The sequence below is a fragment of the Gossypium arboreum genome, chromosome 10 (genome assembly GCF_025698485.1).
Source record: "Gossypium arboreum isolate Shixiya-1 chromosome 10, ASM2569848v2, whole genome shotgun sequence".
In the NCBI taxonomy this organism is placed as follows: domain Eukaryota; kingdom Viridiplantae; phylum Streptophyta; class Magnoliopsida; order Malvales; family Malvaceae; genus Gossypium; species Gossypium arboreum.
In genome coordinates, this window is record NC_069079.1 from 100798930 (window position 1) to 100815596 (window position 16667).

Genomic DNA, 16667 nt, shown 5'->3' on the forward strand with positions numbered 1-16667 from the left:
ATGCATCTATGGCCGAATGACCAAGCTCAACTCGACATCACATATGCTCCTTATTGATGGTCGAATATGTATATATATATATATATATATCAACTATGCTATCACCTTTAACTCATCAAATCACAAAATTTTATCTCATGAACACTTGACCCATTTCTCATGAGAATGAAACAACAAATAAGATGAACATCCCATTTTACCCCATGTGGCCGAATGCACCATTTGCTACCCAACTAATGATTTCACAATTCCAACCTCATTTCAACCTCTACTTATGCCATATAACATGAAAACAACCTCTACCCCTAACTCTTGATGTACGGCTTAGTGCTCCAAATCTCCATAGTAGTCTTGAGTTTCTTGACATTGTTAAAATGAATGCAACAATTGGATAAACATGTATAAACAAAGGTTTAAACAACACTTCAAGACTCACCTCCAACTAGCAAAAGGGTTGCCGAACTTCATAAATGAAGACCCTCTATTTCCTTCCCTTAGTTTGGTTTTGGCAAGATGGAGAAGAAGATGAACACTCCTCTTCCATTATCTCTTTTATTAATCTCTATTTCTCATCTATTTTAATTTTACTTGCCAATATAAAATGATAAACAACATAACTTGGTGGGATGAAGCCTTGCTTGGCCGGCCACTTAACATGGATTGGGCTTTTGACATGCAAATCCAATCTTTCCTATTTTAATACTATTTGGTCCTTACTCATTTACCTATCATAATTCTCTAAGTCTCTCAACTAAATCCTTTCAAGCAAAATTCACATTCCTCCTATAAAATTAAAACATCAAATTTTTATACAAGTACTATCACACATATAAGATATGCAAATAAAATTTTAAATAAATTTTATGACTCGATTTTGTGGTCTCAAACCATTTCCGACTAGGGTCAATTTGGGTGTCACAACTCTCCCCACTTAAAAATTTTCGTCCCCGAAAATCTTACCGTAAATAGGCTCGGTATCGCTCTTTCATAGAGTCCTCAAGTTCCCAAGTGGCTTCTTCAATTCGTGTTTATGCCACAACACCTTCACTAATGGGATTTTCTTATTTCGCAACTTTTTACCTCACGCATCGAATGCGAACCGCTCTTCTTCATAGCTCAAAATTAGGTGAATCTCAATCTCGGATGGAGTGATTACGTGCGATGGATCGGACCTATATCGTCGAAGCATCGAGACATGAAAAACGTTGTGAATCTTTTCGAGCTCAGGGGGTAAAATTAATCGGTATGCGACTGGTCCAACTCGTTCGGATACTTCATACGGACCGATGAATCTCGGACTCAATTTTCCCTTACGGCCAAATCTAAGCACCTTCTTCCAGGGTGAGACTTTGAGAAATACCTTGTCTCCAACCCGATATTCAATGTCTTTCCTTTTCAAACCGCATACGACTTTTGGCGATCCGGCGACCTTCAAACTTTTACGAATTACTCGAACTTTTGCTCGGCATCCTTAACCAAATCAACCTCAAGATTTTACCTTCACTAAGTTCATCCGAATAGTGGGGTACGGCATTTACGATCGTATAAAGCCTCGTAAGGCGCCATCTTAATACTTGATTGAAAGCTATTGTTGTGGCGAATTCAACCAAAGGTAAATACCGTTCCCATGAACCACTAAACTCAAGGATGCAACATCTCAACATATCCTCGAGTATTTGAATTATCCGTTCGATTGACCATCGGTTTGGGGTGAAAAGGCTAAAATGCACTTGGTACCCAAAGCCTCTTGCAATTTCTTCCAAAATTGCGATGTAAATCTTGGGTCTCTATCCGACACGATAGAAATAGGCACCCCATGCAATCGAATAATTTGGGAAACGTATAATTCTGCCAATTTATCAAGCGAAAAATCCGTGCGAACAGGAATAAAATGAGCAGACTTGGTCAGTCTATCAACAATGACCCAGATCGCATCCTTCTTACTCGCTGACAATGGCAGTCCGGATACAAAGTCCATGGTGACTCGATCCCATTTCCACTCGGGTATCGTGATCGGCTGAAGTAATCCCGATGGCACTTGATGTTCCGCTTTCACTTGTTGACATATCAGACACCTTGAAACAAATTCAGAAATGTCTCATTTCATACCGGGCCACCAAAATTGGCGTTTCAAGTCATTGTACATTTTAGTACTACCCGGTGGATTGACATTCGACTCTCGTGAGCCTCGCTCAAAATCATCGAAACAAGTTCAATTCCTTGGAATACATAATCGACCCTTGAACGTCAAGCAATCATGGTCGCTCAATCTGAAATTTCGATTCCTCATTCAAACACATTCGGCTCGCTTAGCGACCAATTCAGCGTCGACCTTCTGAGATTCGAGTACTTGATGAATCAATAACGGTTTGGTCTCTAATTCGACTACTAGCACCTCATCGGGTGAAACAGATAGATGAGCATCCATCGCTCTCAAAGCAAACAGTGCCTTGCGACTTAAAGCATCGGCCACCACGTTGGCCTTTCCCGGGTGATAATCAATGATGAGTTCATAGTCTTTCAACAACTCAAGCCAACGTCTTTGTCGCAGGTTTAAATCTCTCTGAGTCATCAAATATTTTAGACTCTTATGGTCCGAATAAATGTGGCACCTTTCTCCAAACAAGTAATGCCGCCATATCTTCAAGGTGAACACTATGGCTGCTAGTTCAAGGTCATGGGTCGGATAGTTTCTCTCATGCGGCTTTAGTTGTCTCGACGCGTAAGCCACAACTCGACCTTCTTGCATCAACACACAACCTAACCCAAGCAAGGATGCGTCATCAGATATGACAAACTCTTTACCGGACCTACTGTATTTAGTCTGGGGCCTCGGTTAAATGTGTTTTAGTCGATCGAAACTTTCTTGACAAAGATTCGACCACTCGAACTTAACATCTTTTGAAGTAGTTTTGTCATCGGTGCAGCTATCATCGAAAAACCTTTCACAAATCGTCGATAGTATCCCAAGAAGCCCCAAAAGCTCCTAACCTCGGTAACATTCCTTGAGGTTTCTAATCGACTATGGTCGAAATTTTGTTCGGGTCCACCTCGACACCGATCGCGGACACCACGTGCCCCAAAAAGCTAACCTCTTTCAACCAAAATTCACATTTATCGAACTTTATGATAACGCTTATCTCGTAAGATTTGCAACACTAGCCTCAGTGTTCAAGATGTTCGGTTTCATCTCTCGAATAGACCAAAATGTCATCGATAAATACAACTACGAACCGATCCAAGTATGGCTGAAAATTCTATTCATTAAATCCATAAATACCGCAGGGCATTAGTAAGCCCAAACGGCATCACCAAGAATTCAGAGTGACCGTACCTCGCTCTAAAAGCGTCTTGGGTATGTCCGATTCTCGGACCCTTAACCGATAGTACCCGACCTCAAATCTATCTTTGAAAACACTGAGGCTCCCTTTAATTGATCAAACAAATCGTCAATTCATGGCAACGGATATTTGTTCTTTATCGTCACTTTATTCAACTGACGATAGTCGATGCACAATCTCATAGTTCCATCCTTCTTCTTCACAAACAATACCGGTGCGCCTATGGAGAAAAACTCGGTCGAGTGAAACCTCTATCCGTCAATTCTTGCAATTGAACCTTTAATTCCTTTAATTCCGTTAATGCCATACGATACGGGGCTATTGAGATCGGCGTAGTACCTAGTACAACTTCGATGCCGAATTCCACTTCTCGAACCGGTGGCAATCCCAGAACTCCTCGTGAAAAACATCTGAATACTCACAAACCACTGGTACCGATTCGAGTTTCCTTTCCGTCTCTTTACTTTCAAACACATACGCAAGGTATGTTTCACACCCCTTTTTCACATACCTCCGAGCGGTCATAGAAGATATTATCGCTGGCACTCCTTTTAAATCAGTAGACTCGACTCAGACTACCTCATTATTTGTACTCCTCAAATCAATGGTTTTCCTTTTGCGATCCACCAACTTGCATCATGTACGGTCAGCCAATCCATACCAAGAATAACATCGAATTCATCAAATGGTAGAAGCATCAGATCGGCCGGAAAACAGGATTCTCGAATTATTAGGGGGCATCTCTTGCACACTTTATCAACGAGTACGTATTGACCCAAAGGGTTTGACACTGAATTACGAACTCAAGAGACTCAACAGTAGAGTCTTCTTGGATGCTAAGGTTTCACATACATATGAATGAGTAGAGCCGGGTCAATCAATGCAATCACACTAGTATCAAAGAGAGTGAAAGTACCGTGATAACATCGGGGAGGATGCCTCTCTCTCGTGCGCGGATGGCATATGCTCTAGCAGAACACGGGTCTCGGATCGGACACCAGATTAGAGGCTCCTCTCGACTACCACCCTTACCTCCAGAGATTCTCGGGGTCTACCTCCACCGTCGCTCCACTAGGTCTTGCACCTTGCGTCTTATTCCTCTCATCTAGCTCCGTGCAATCTCTAATGAAGTGGTCCTTCGAACCGCATCCATAACAGGCCCTATTAACAGACTTACCCCAACATTCACCTAGGTGTCGTCTTCCATATTGGGGGCATTCAGGTCTCTCTTGACGATTATTGCCCACACTAGCTACCGAAGTAGCTCGGGAGTCCGTCAATAGTCGGGCTCTGATGGAAATTCCCGCAGTCGCCCTCGATTTATTAGTGTCCTCCCTGAACTTCTTTACTGCCGAGAACGGAGCTTTACTCGCCAATCTTTTACGATAATCTCTGGCTTCAAATTCAGCCTTCTTCTTTTCCTTTCCGAGTTCTTCCGCTTGCGTGCTCGCTCGACTAGTGTTACGAACTCCTTTATCTCCAAAATACCCACTAGCGACTTTAAGTTTTCATTCAATCCTTCTTCAAATCTTTTGCACATAGCAACCTCATCACCACACACTCCGAGCATACCGACTAAGTCTTACGAACTCATGTTCAGATTCAGATACTGGCCATCCGCCTTGCTTGAGTTCCAAGAATTCCTTACGCTTCGATCGATGAACTGTTGACTAATGTATTTCTTTCAAAATTCGGATTGAAAGAAATCCCAAGTAACTCGTTCATTTAGGACTATGGAAATTAAAGTCCTCCACCAATAGTAAGCTGAGTCTCGCAACAAGGATATAGCACACTTAAGACATTCATCGGGTGTGCATGACAGTTCATCTAACACTCGAATGGTGTTATCGAGCCAGAATTCGGCTCTTTCGGCATCATCAGTGACTATGGCCTTGAACTCCTCGGCCCCGCGCTTCCTAACCAAGTCTACAGGTGGTTTGCTTAACCTCACAGGATCAGTAACTAGAGGCATTGCAGACTCTTGGGGTGGAGTATTTAAATTCGGGAATGGTTGGACAGCTGAGTTGGTTCGGGCATATTGCGCGACCCACTCATTCATCATGGTGAAGAAGGCTTGTTTCGCCCCTTCATTTTGATTATTCGCGGATGACTGAGGCTCAACAGGTGGTGTCCCTTGTGCGGAGCAGCCGCTACACTTTCAACGTCATCCACCAAGGGTCTCTATCCCGGTTCCATTGCTAATCAAAACAAAAATTTCAACCGTCAAGTCATCACATTATTAAGCACTAACAATTTGGCATGTATAGCTACACTCACACGCCGCTATGGTAGTCCTAGAACCGACTAAACCATAGCTCGATACCAATAAATGTAACACCCCAAACCCGTGACCGCCACTGGATTTGACCACGTGGTGTTACGGGCTTACTTCCCTTTATTTGTCTCTCTCGAAATATTTGATTTGCCTCCAGGCAAAGCTAGTTAACTGCGTCACTGTCACCTTAAAGTCATATCTCGAGTTCCAGAACTCGAAAATCAGTTCCGTCAATTTTCCTGAAACTAGACTCATAATCCCATCTACACATTTTTTCTAGAATTTTTGGTCAAGCCAATTAGTACATTTTATTAGTTAAAGTCACCCCTGTTTCAGAGTTCGACTACACTGACCTTTGCGCATTACGACCTGGATATCATCTCGTACAGAGCTCCAATGATCATGCTGTTTGTTTCTAATGAAACTAGACTCAAAGGGGAATCTATGCATATAAGGAATGACTCCTAATTTTTTCTGGATAATTTATAGTAAATTTTCAAAGTCAAAACAGAGGATCCAGAAACTGTTCTGGCCCTGTCTCACAAAATCTCAAATATCTCTTAAAATACGACTCATATGATCGTTTCGTTTCATCCATATGAAAATAGATTCATCAAGGTTCAATTTCATAATTTATTCACTATTTAATTCTACTTATACTATTTTTAGTGATTTTTCCATCTCACCTCACTACTGCTGGCAGCATCTGTTACTGAAGCAAACAATGACTATTTCATAATTCTTCCATGGCCAACTATTTCATCATACATGGCCAACTATTTCATCATACATAATACAACTATGGCCACCTTATCAAAATTAAGGTTTTTAAGGCTCGTGACTATAGGTTTTAGGATCACACTCAACCGACCACATAGGCCATTTTCGCATGGCTTAAAGTTTACAACCCACAATTCAACAAAACAAAATAGCCTATACATGCCAAATGTTCTCCTAGTTTAACTACGAAGACAATACCAAAAGATTTCCAGCCGGTGTGATGACTTCAACGACGGTTCCGAGCACGCATAAATGATACGAGTCCAAGAGACCTAAAATGGGTGACAAGAAAACACCGAGTGAGTTTATAACTCAAGAAGTCATAAGCATTCATCAACCATCCATTAATAAAATTATCACAACATGAAACGATAAACGACGCTAGGTACTCCATCCATATCAAAACTATACCATAATTCCTGACCTTTCGGTTCAATCTCATACCAAGTCATACATCCACATTTCATATTCCGTATAATAAGATATTTGAGGCATTTTCACACACCAACTCATTTTCACCATAATCATACAATTGCAATCATCACATAGATTTAAAGCTTACCAAGCTCAACCCCGAGCATGAGCATATTGCCTATTCGTCATGAGCTCAAGGTACTTACCCGATCCGCTGTCCGGATTAACTCGATAATGTCGCACACTCAGTGCCAATTGTAATGCAAGAGCATATAGTGAATCCGCACACTTAGTGCTATAAAATCAGCTCGCACACATAATGCTATATAATCAAATTCGCACACTTAGTGCTATAAAATCAGCTCGCACACATAGTGCTATATAATTTGAGCTCGCACACTTAGTGCCATATATTTCCAGCTTGCACACTTAGTGCCATTCTCGCCACCGTACACACTTATTGCCCGCACACTTAGTGCCGAAAGCAAATTTTCTACACTTTTCACTATCTCTTTTACATTCATCAATATCATCTTTTCATACACATACATTCGTATATATTTCATCTCATTAAACACAATTTCATAGATATTACGATCATTTAATCAATAACAAATATATGCTTAATGACTTACCTTGTGTTAGGTAAAACGGTTCCAACTCAACTACTCGATGCTCTTTCCCTTGCCTTTGCTTGATTCTCCCCTTTAACTTCTTGTGCTAAATCAATAAGTTAACTAGTTTAACTGTCTTGCTAAATATTTATATCAAAATATTAATAATTTCATAGCATAGGAGACACATGACAAATTCATATATTTCTACTTTATGCTTTTGAGCTATTCGCTAATAACCTTATGCAATCACCATACTATCAAGAGTCCAATCACACATGCATATCCATACTTGGGCATTCGCAATCACCCTTGTTAATTTCTCATTTTCATCGGTTATATGTATACGTAATCCTAAGGTAATATTACGAATGGGCTTACATATATATGCATCTATGGTCGAATGACCAAGCTCAACTCGACATCACATATGCTCCTTATTGATGGTCGAATATGTATATATATATATATATATATATATATATCAACTATGCTATCACCTTTAACTCATCAAATCACAAAATTTTATCTCATGAACACTTGACCCATTTCTCATGAGAATGAAACAACAAATAAGATGAACATCCCATTTTACCCTATGTGGCCGAATGCACCATTTGCTACCCAACTAATGATTTCACAATTCCAACCTCATTTCAACCTCTAGTTATGCCATATAACATGAAAACAACCTCTACCCCTAACTCTTGATGTACGGCTTAGTGCTCCAAATCTCCATAGTAGTCTTGAGTTTCTTGACATTGTTAAAATGTATGCAACAATTGGATAAACATGTATAAACAAAGGTTTAAACAACACTTCAAGACTCACCTCCAACTAGCAAAAGGGTTGCCGAACTTCATAAATGAAGACTCTCTATTTCCTTCCCTTAGTTTCGGTTTTGGCAAGATGGAGAAGAAGATGAACACTCCTCTTCCATTATCTCTTTTATTAATCTCTATTTCTCATCTATTTTAATTTTACTTGCCAATATAAAATGATAAACAACATAACTTGGTGGGATGAAGCCTTGCTTGGCGGCCACTTAACATGGATTGGGCTTTTGACATGCAAATCCAATCTTTCCTATTTTAATACTATTTGGTCCTTACTCATTTACCTATCATAATTCTCTAAGTCTCTCAACTAAATCCTTTCAAGCAAAATTCACATTCCTCCTATAAAATTTAAAACATCAAATTTTTATACAAGTACTATCACACATATAAGATATGCAAATAAAATTTTAAATAAATTTTATGACTCGGTTTTGTGGTCTCGAAACCACTTCCCGACTAGGGTCAATTTGGGGCTGTCACAGCCTTCGTTTAAACAATTATTAAAAGACATGGGTGAAATACTAAAGGGACCTTCGGTTACTTTGAGCAAATGAGAAATTGCAACCCAACACGTTAGGGCACGATTCCGCGAATTGCCAAATATCGAATATCGCTTTCGTTTTAAAGAATTCTTAAATAATAGTGAAACTAGCTTAAAACGCATTAATTCAATTTGAAATAAGACGAAATTAATCATAAAAATTTGTATTTTATAAAACCACATTTCGTAAACCAAGTGGAAAACAATGATATGGGGTAATATATGTACGCATAAAAGTATGACAATGGAAGAATGAAGATAATGCAATTTATTTAATCAACTAACAAGCACTTAAACAACTAAGTATAACTAACTTGGAAATATAACTCAATTTCAATCATGCATGGAGAATAATTAACATGACAATATAAAGCAATGAATAAATAATATGCAACGACAACATACATGGCATAATATAAAATGATTACTACTAGATGCACAAAACTAAATGCAAATCGAAGAAGCAATATGGTATAAAACTATTTTAAAACAATGATAAGTACACGATACACACTATATGAATTGATGGATTGATAAATTGAAAAACATTTGTAAAGACAAGCTTAATATACACATGCAATCATTAGAATATATATTGTAGAATGAATATTTTAAAATACATAATATATAAGTTGACAAATTTGTGTGGAAACTAAGAGTACATAATTATTGAAATAAATATTATAGAATAAAAGTTTGAATCAAATTGCATGTAAAATATTTTAAACACAAATTCATTTATAGGTTTACAAAGTACATGATAATTTAAATAATATATGATACAAAAGAATAATAAAGATACATGACAAGACATAATACACAAAATAGATTTATAAAAATATGTACGTAAATCTATTGTAAAAGATCATGAGATTAATAATAATATATATATAAATTTTAAGTTAGTCTAAAATTATACATACCTTTATATCAAAACATTTAAATAATAGGCTATATAAAACATAAAAGCAATATAATATAAGGAAATATTCAAAATAATAATTTTATAATTACAAAAATGAAGTTTCTAAAATTGTTTCATATATACATAAAGAAAATACTTGACAAATCATAGAGCAAAAAGTGTTTTAAAATAGAAAAAAATCTATTAAAGTAATAAGTGTATTAATATATATACATATAAATCTAAAAGTAAGTACATGTAAATTAACATAGAAATGATAATATGTATAGGTTTAATAATGTATATAAATCAAATATGTGTACTAGTATAAGTAAGTATAAAATAATTTTATGCAAAGCATGTATACTGAAACATGGTAGAATAAAATATATGCTAAAATACATGGATAGAGTCAAAAGTCATTATATGTATGAAAATACATTAACTTTATTATAATATATATGTATATGTATAATAATATAAAGGAAATAAATATTTAAAGTATACAAAATGTGATAATAACATTACAAAAACAAATTTACAATAATGAAGAAACAATTACCAAATTTGTTTGAAAATGTACAAATAAATAAATAAGAATAAAAAGGGTTATAAAATAAAAAAGACTTAATTAAAATTAAACTAAAGCAAAAGGGGTAATTCAAAAATAAATCAATAATGGTAAGAGGGCCAATAGGTAATGCGCACAGTTGTGTAGGGACTCGAACTGGAAATATTCCAGGCCCCCAAAAAGCAGCACACAAGCGCAGACCAAAATGCGAACGCACACAAATTATAGGGAAAATTTAAAAGAAAAGGAGATACGTATATAACTGATTTGAAAACGACGCGAAAGGGGAAGGACTGATATTGCAAATAAACCCTTACCGAAAAAATGCGTGGGTCCTCGGGACAGCAAACTGGATCGGGTCGGGGCTCTTACCAAACGACGTCGTTTTTGAGCCACTGAAACAGGCTCGAAACGGCGTCGTATTTGGCCCTTAAAAGAGCTGAAACTGAAACAGTCATTCAAACCCTAGCCCCCCAATCCTTTCTCCTCAGCCGAAACCTAATCCCCTCATTCTGTTTGAATCTCAAGAGGTCCTAGCCGCCACTTGACCACCCCGAAAGGTGATCGACGGAGGGAGATTTGTACTCTCGCCGACCTTGCTTGGGTCCTTGCTTTAAGGACTTCCGATTTCAGCCCTTACACCCCATCCCGACTTCGATTAAAGTGAAGGAGACGAGGATTCCGGCGGTTCATGCGTATAGGTAACCCCGTTGCTCCCTTTTACCCTTTTTTATGCTCGAAATGACAGTATGTGCAACCAAACAATAAGAAAAGAAGATGAAAACAAACAGGAAAGAAGGGCCAAAGCCGAATAATCACCTTTTCAAGGTTTTGATTTCTTTTCTTTGTATTCAATATGCAAAAATGTGCGTGTATTCCTCTGAAAAAAACTTTACAATCGAAGATAGTAGGCTTTTATAGCCGAATGTTCGAAAAAAAAGTAAAAAATACAATTTTTCCTTTTGTTTTCGTGTTGCTGCTGTTGTTTTGGCTTACTAGCAGGTACGGGGTGTGTATTGGCATCGACGGAGGTTTGTCTTTGGCTGGCGTGGCGTGGTTGACGACATTTGAGCGCGTCTGGCGCTAGGGCCTCGACTACAACGCAAAGAAGGGAGGGGTGACCTAGGGTTGCTAAAGCAGTTTTAGTTTTTGGGCCGTTTGGGCCTTGAGGCTTTGGATTGTTTTGTAAATGGGCTAGGGTATTAGTTATAGGGTCATGTAATTGGGATTGGGTATTTTGCTGTAGGATATTTGGGTCTTTAATTTGAGGTTATTTGGGTTTTAAGGTCTTGAATTAATTTTGGGCTTTGGACTATAACAGGACATTTAATTAATTATTGGTTTTTTTGTTTCTTTATTTTGTATTTTGGTTCTAACGTGGGCTCGGGCAAATTGGCCCGTTTACAACGTGTATGTCCTTAGCCAAGAAAGTTTAAGGGTACAACTATACCTTGTTAAATGTCCAAAGACCATAGTGGTATGTGTAACACCCCTAACCCGTATCCGTTGCCGGACTAGGGTTACAAGCCATTATAGTACAAAAACATAATTCTAAACTTTCACAAATCTAATCATAGTGTATTATCATGAATCATTTATTCATTAGCAAATATATATTTACATACACAAATACTTTTGTCGAAACCATTTTTATTTGAAAAAAACGGGATCGACTTTTAAAGTAAAATGTGGAGTCGCCACCAATCTTTTGTTTTAGGTATGATTGGATCACCTACTAAAACATTTTGTTCCATTTAAACTAATTTTGGTCCACGTAAATTTAAAATTGGGTTCGGGAGCCGGTTACGTATGAGGAAGGGTTAGCACCCTCACTACGCCCAAAAACTAGTACCAGATTGATTAAGTGTTGTCCTTTAGTCTAGGCTTGTTTTAAAAAAAATTGAAATATGGTTCCTTTTAAAACATTTGAGTGGTTCAAATTGGTCTTCAAAACTCTCTCGTTTCAAAGGTATACAGCATTACATCCAGCACGATAGGACATGATCCTTTATACCTTTGAAAACACGATTGATTTTTGACTTCCAAAAGCTCTTAGTCAAAAATTACAAAAGGATGTCCAAATATTTAGTCCAACGAAAAATCGAAACCCAGCACGGTAGGGCATGATTTTTTGAATTTCTAAATATTGAACATTGCCTTGTTTTAAAAAAAAATTAAAATGAATGATTATAAACTAGCTCAAAAACGCCTTAATCTTATTTGAAATGAAATGGAATAATTGATTTAAAGAGTTGAAAATTACAAAGTGACATTTGTAAACCAAAAGAAAAATAATAAACATGAGATAATATGTACACATAAAATACAATACTTGATGAATGTAGATAATATAACCTTATTGAACCAACTAGTAAAACAAACAATCAATTATAACTAATCCAAAATATAACCAAATTCATAGGCATGGACATAGAAAATGAATAAATGTGGTGTAACTAATATATATGAAATAACATAAAACCATTAACATATGAGATGCCAAACAACATAAAACTAATATGATACAAAACACTTTCGAAAAAAAGTGGTACATTGATGAGCACGTAACACATGCTAGAACTTGAAATAATTTATAAAGGAAAACTAATAATAGATACATTTTAAAGTAGATGTTGCACAAAAAGACGTTTAAGTCAGATAACATGCAAAGTGTCAAAAACATTTGTTGAAATACATACAATAAAGGAAAATTTAAATAATATATAAAATATGAAAGGATAGCAAAAATACATAATAAAATATAGCAAAAATATATAATAAAATATAATCCTAAGAAATACACATAATAGGTTTACAAAACATATATCTACATAAATAGATTTAGAAGTAAATATTTGTAAAAAAATAGCATGAGATTAATAGTATATATAAAATTAATTTAATTTTTCCATAAATTATATATGTAATGATTTTAAAAATATAATTATGTATACAAAGAAAAACTATATGTATAAAATCCATGAATTTAATGATGTATATAGATCAAACATATGTTCCAAGATATATATGTATGTGTAAAAAGAATTTTGAAATAAATAATTTATAAAATAATTTTACATGAAATAAATAGATTTGGATTAATGATACATATAGATAATACATACATAAAGATAATAATATATGAAAGTGTATAAAATAAGTAAATTGTACAATTTAAAATAGGGTCCTTAAAAGAAACACATTATACACATAAATAAATTTAAAGGAAAATATATATACATACATAGAAAAATATTTACATAGAATAATATGAAATCAATAACGTGTACTATAGTAAAAATAATTTAATATAAGTTATGTATGTGTATGTATAATAGTATTGGATTAAATATCATACGAATCTTTAAACATAGAAATATATATATATATATATATATATATATATATATATAAAAAGAACATTTTAAATAAACAAATTAAAATATATATATATTTACATATATATATATACATGTATATAAATGAAAGTATAAAATAACAAACTAAGACCATGCAAAATTAATAAAATACTCCAAGATAATATATTAAATGACTAATTACAAATAAATTTTAAAAATAAAAGAATTACAAAGAATAAAAATATAAGCAGAAAATAAAAATAAAAACTCAATTGAGACAAAAATAAAACTAAAAGGACAATTTACAAATAAATAAAGCAACAAAGCATAATTAAGGATTAAAACACAACACGTACAAATGTTTGAGGACTAAAAGAGAAATTGTCCCAAATTCGAAAACGCAGCGTTTAACTATAGGCTAAATTAAAACTGCGTACAAATCTTAGGTAAAAATTAACAAGAAAGAAAATATAAAAAGGATCCTATCAAATAATAGCGCAGACAGGAAGGACGAATTGCGTAATTTACCCATCTGAAGTGCAAAGGCGCGAATCAGGGCTACGGAGCGGGTCGACGCGCGGATCCCCTTCCCCTTAAACGAAACCGTTTCTTCCCTTTTATAAAACCAAACATTTCCTTCAAAGAACAAAGAAAACAATCGGCCATCTCTAAAATAACCCTAGCCCCCTTTCCTTGATTCTTCCTCAACCAATCCCAAATCTCTACCCTCAGACGCCGTACCCTCGCCTCTAATAGTGGCCGACGGTGAGTAAATCTTCCCTTTCTAACCTCATTTAGAAAAACATTTAAGAATCTAACACCTTCAACCACAAAGAATCAAAAGAACGTCTCAACCTTGGTTGGATTCAGTTTTAATGGGGGAGAAACTTCGACGATATTCTAATGATTCAGGAGACCCCTATCATTTATCCTCTTCTTTTTTGTTTATAGCAGATGCAAAAATGAAAGCAAAAAAAGACGAAAAAAATTGAAATATAATAAATCACCTTCGAGTAATATTGATTTTCTGATTATTCTTGTATTTCATTTAGTATCCGTATTGTATTTTTGTGAAAAAAAAAGATCCCTTTACACTTGACTTCATTCGGTTTTATAGCCGAAAAATAAAAATATAAATAAAATCAAAAAATATAAATTTTCTTGCTGTAATTTGCTATTATTGGTTATCAATTACTGCTTACCATTGTAGGTGTTAGTCTATTGCAGGTGTGTATAGCGTGGAGAAGCCGTTCGTGGGCGTGTCGACGTGGAGTGTGAAGTAACGGCGCGTGTGGAAGCTGGCACGAAGGCAGCAGCGGTGCTGGAAGCTGCTGGAAACCAGTTGCGACGCAAGGGAAAGAAACCCTTAGGGTTTCTGCTCAAAAATGTCTTGGGTCGTTTGGGCCTGTCTCAGGATAATTGGGTAGGGTTTCAATTGGGTTAAGGCTATTAGGAATTTGGGTTAATAATTTGCTTGTAAGTGGGCTAGGTAATTTGGGCTTGTAACATGGACATTGAACTGCTGATTATTGGGTTTTATTTTGTTATTATTATTTTTTTATTTTGGCTTTGGTATGGTTTTGGTTTAGGCCCGGGCAAAATAGGCTTATTACAACTTTCTTTTTATATATATATATATATATATATCCAAACCATCATTCGAATTCACAAACATATACATAAATATGTGTACACATAATTATCATTTTCAAAATGCATAATTTCCATGGTGAACTATTACATAAAATTACTATTCAAATGGTCATTTATCAATGTTTCATTTACAAGACTTATTAAACAAAACAATCTGAATAACTAATCATTATTTAACCTTATAGCCAAATATAAAACTCATACATTTTCTATGCAAATCGAACTAAATTAACCTATGCATATTCGAACATATGCATGTCTCATACAATGCACTATCAAATTTACATTAATCATGCCTAACATTATAATCAAAACAAAATAAACCATTACCAAATTTATTATTATACAAAACACTATTCATTTGGTAAACTTTCATCTCTTTAACCAAATAGGCAAATCCTTATCATCATATTCCTTTCAACTTTATTACATCACAAACAAATATACATTCACACATGAAATCATGTATAAACCTCTTATAAGTTACATATTTTAAACTCATCATTCAAATATATTTTATCCAAACCAAAAACCTAAACCAAACAAATAATTATATCATGAAAATTATATATATAATCATTACATCAATCCACTTTCAGATCTAACATTAATAAATCATTTTCAAACATACCACATATATCACATATTTCATTCACATATAATATATAACATACCAACTAAAAGTAAGCTCAAACCATAACCAAGTATGAACGAATCTATCATGGAAATTAAGCCATTTTCGCATGGCTAAAGTTATACATATTCAAGGTCGAACAAAATACGAATTAGCCTATACATGCCAAAAGTTCAAAGATAAACTTTTAAAAATACCGAAAGCTAACGATAGTGTGGATGACTTCGATCATGATCCCCGAGCTCGTAACTTACAACCAAAATCTATAAAAACAGGGTAACAAACACACACAGTGTAAGCTAACTTAGCTTAGTAAGCCTTAAGCAAATTAAACAACTCAATGAATAATCAAAACATTCAAACTAACCAAATTATATCCATAATATTATACTTCATCTTAATAAATTACCTTGGCCGGATGTTCACAATCAATTATATAATACCAGATAAATATTTCATATAAATTGATTATACAAGATCAAATATTTCATCACATAGTCACTTACATATATGGCCAATTATACAAGATTCATTATATTTTCACATGTGGCCGAATATATGAGTTAAATAAAACATCACATATAACCTATAGTTCAAATTCAATATAGCATCACTTATGGCCGAATATGCACATATAAGATAACTTCACATATAATCGAACATTCAAGTTCAATATAAGCTCACATGTACTTACCCTTTTGGCCGAACATATATAATGCAATTTAGCTCAATTTCACTTGCT

General features: G+C 35.2%; 2 long non-coding RNA genes across 2 annotated transcripts; one reads left to right on the top strand and one right to left on the bottom strand.

The window, feature by feature from the left end:
- Positions 1-13939: 13939 nt before the first annotated feature.
- Positions 13940-14970, bottom strand: LOC128281504 (uncharacterized). The gene is made up of 2 exons (XR_008271724.1): positions 14841-14970; positions 13940-14459 (listed from the first exon to the last, which is right to left on the bottom strand). It is a non-coding gene; the product is annotated as an uncharacterized LOC128281504 (long non-coding RNA).
- Positions 14100-15199, top strand: LOC108488437 (uncharacterized). Its single transcript, XR_001871757.2, has 2 exons — positions 14100-14403; positions 14866-15199. It is a non-coding gene; the product is annotated as an uncharacterized LOC108488437 (long non-coding RNA).
- Positions 15200-16667: the final 1468 nt, after the last annotated feature.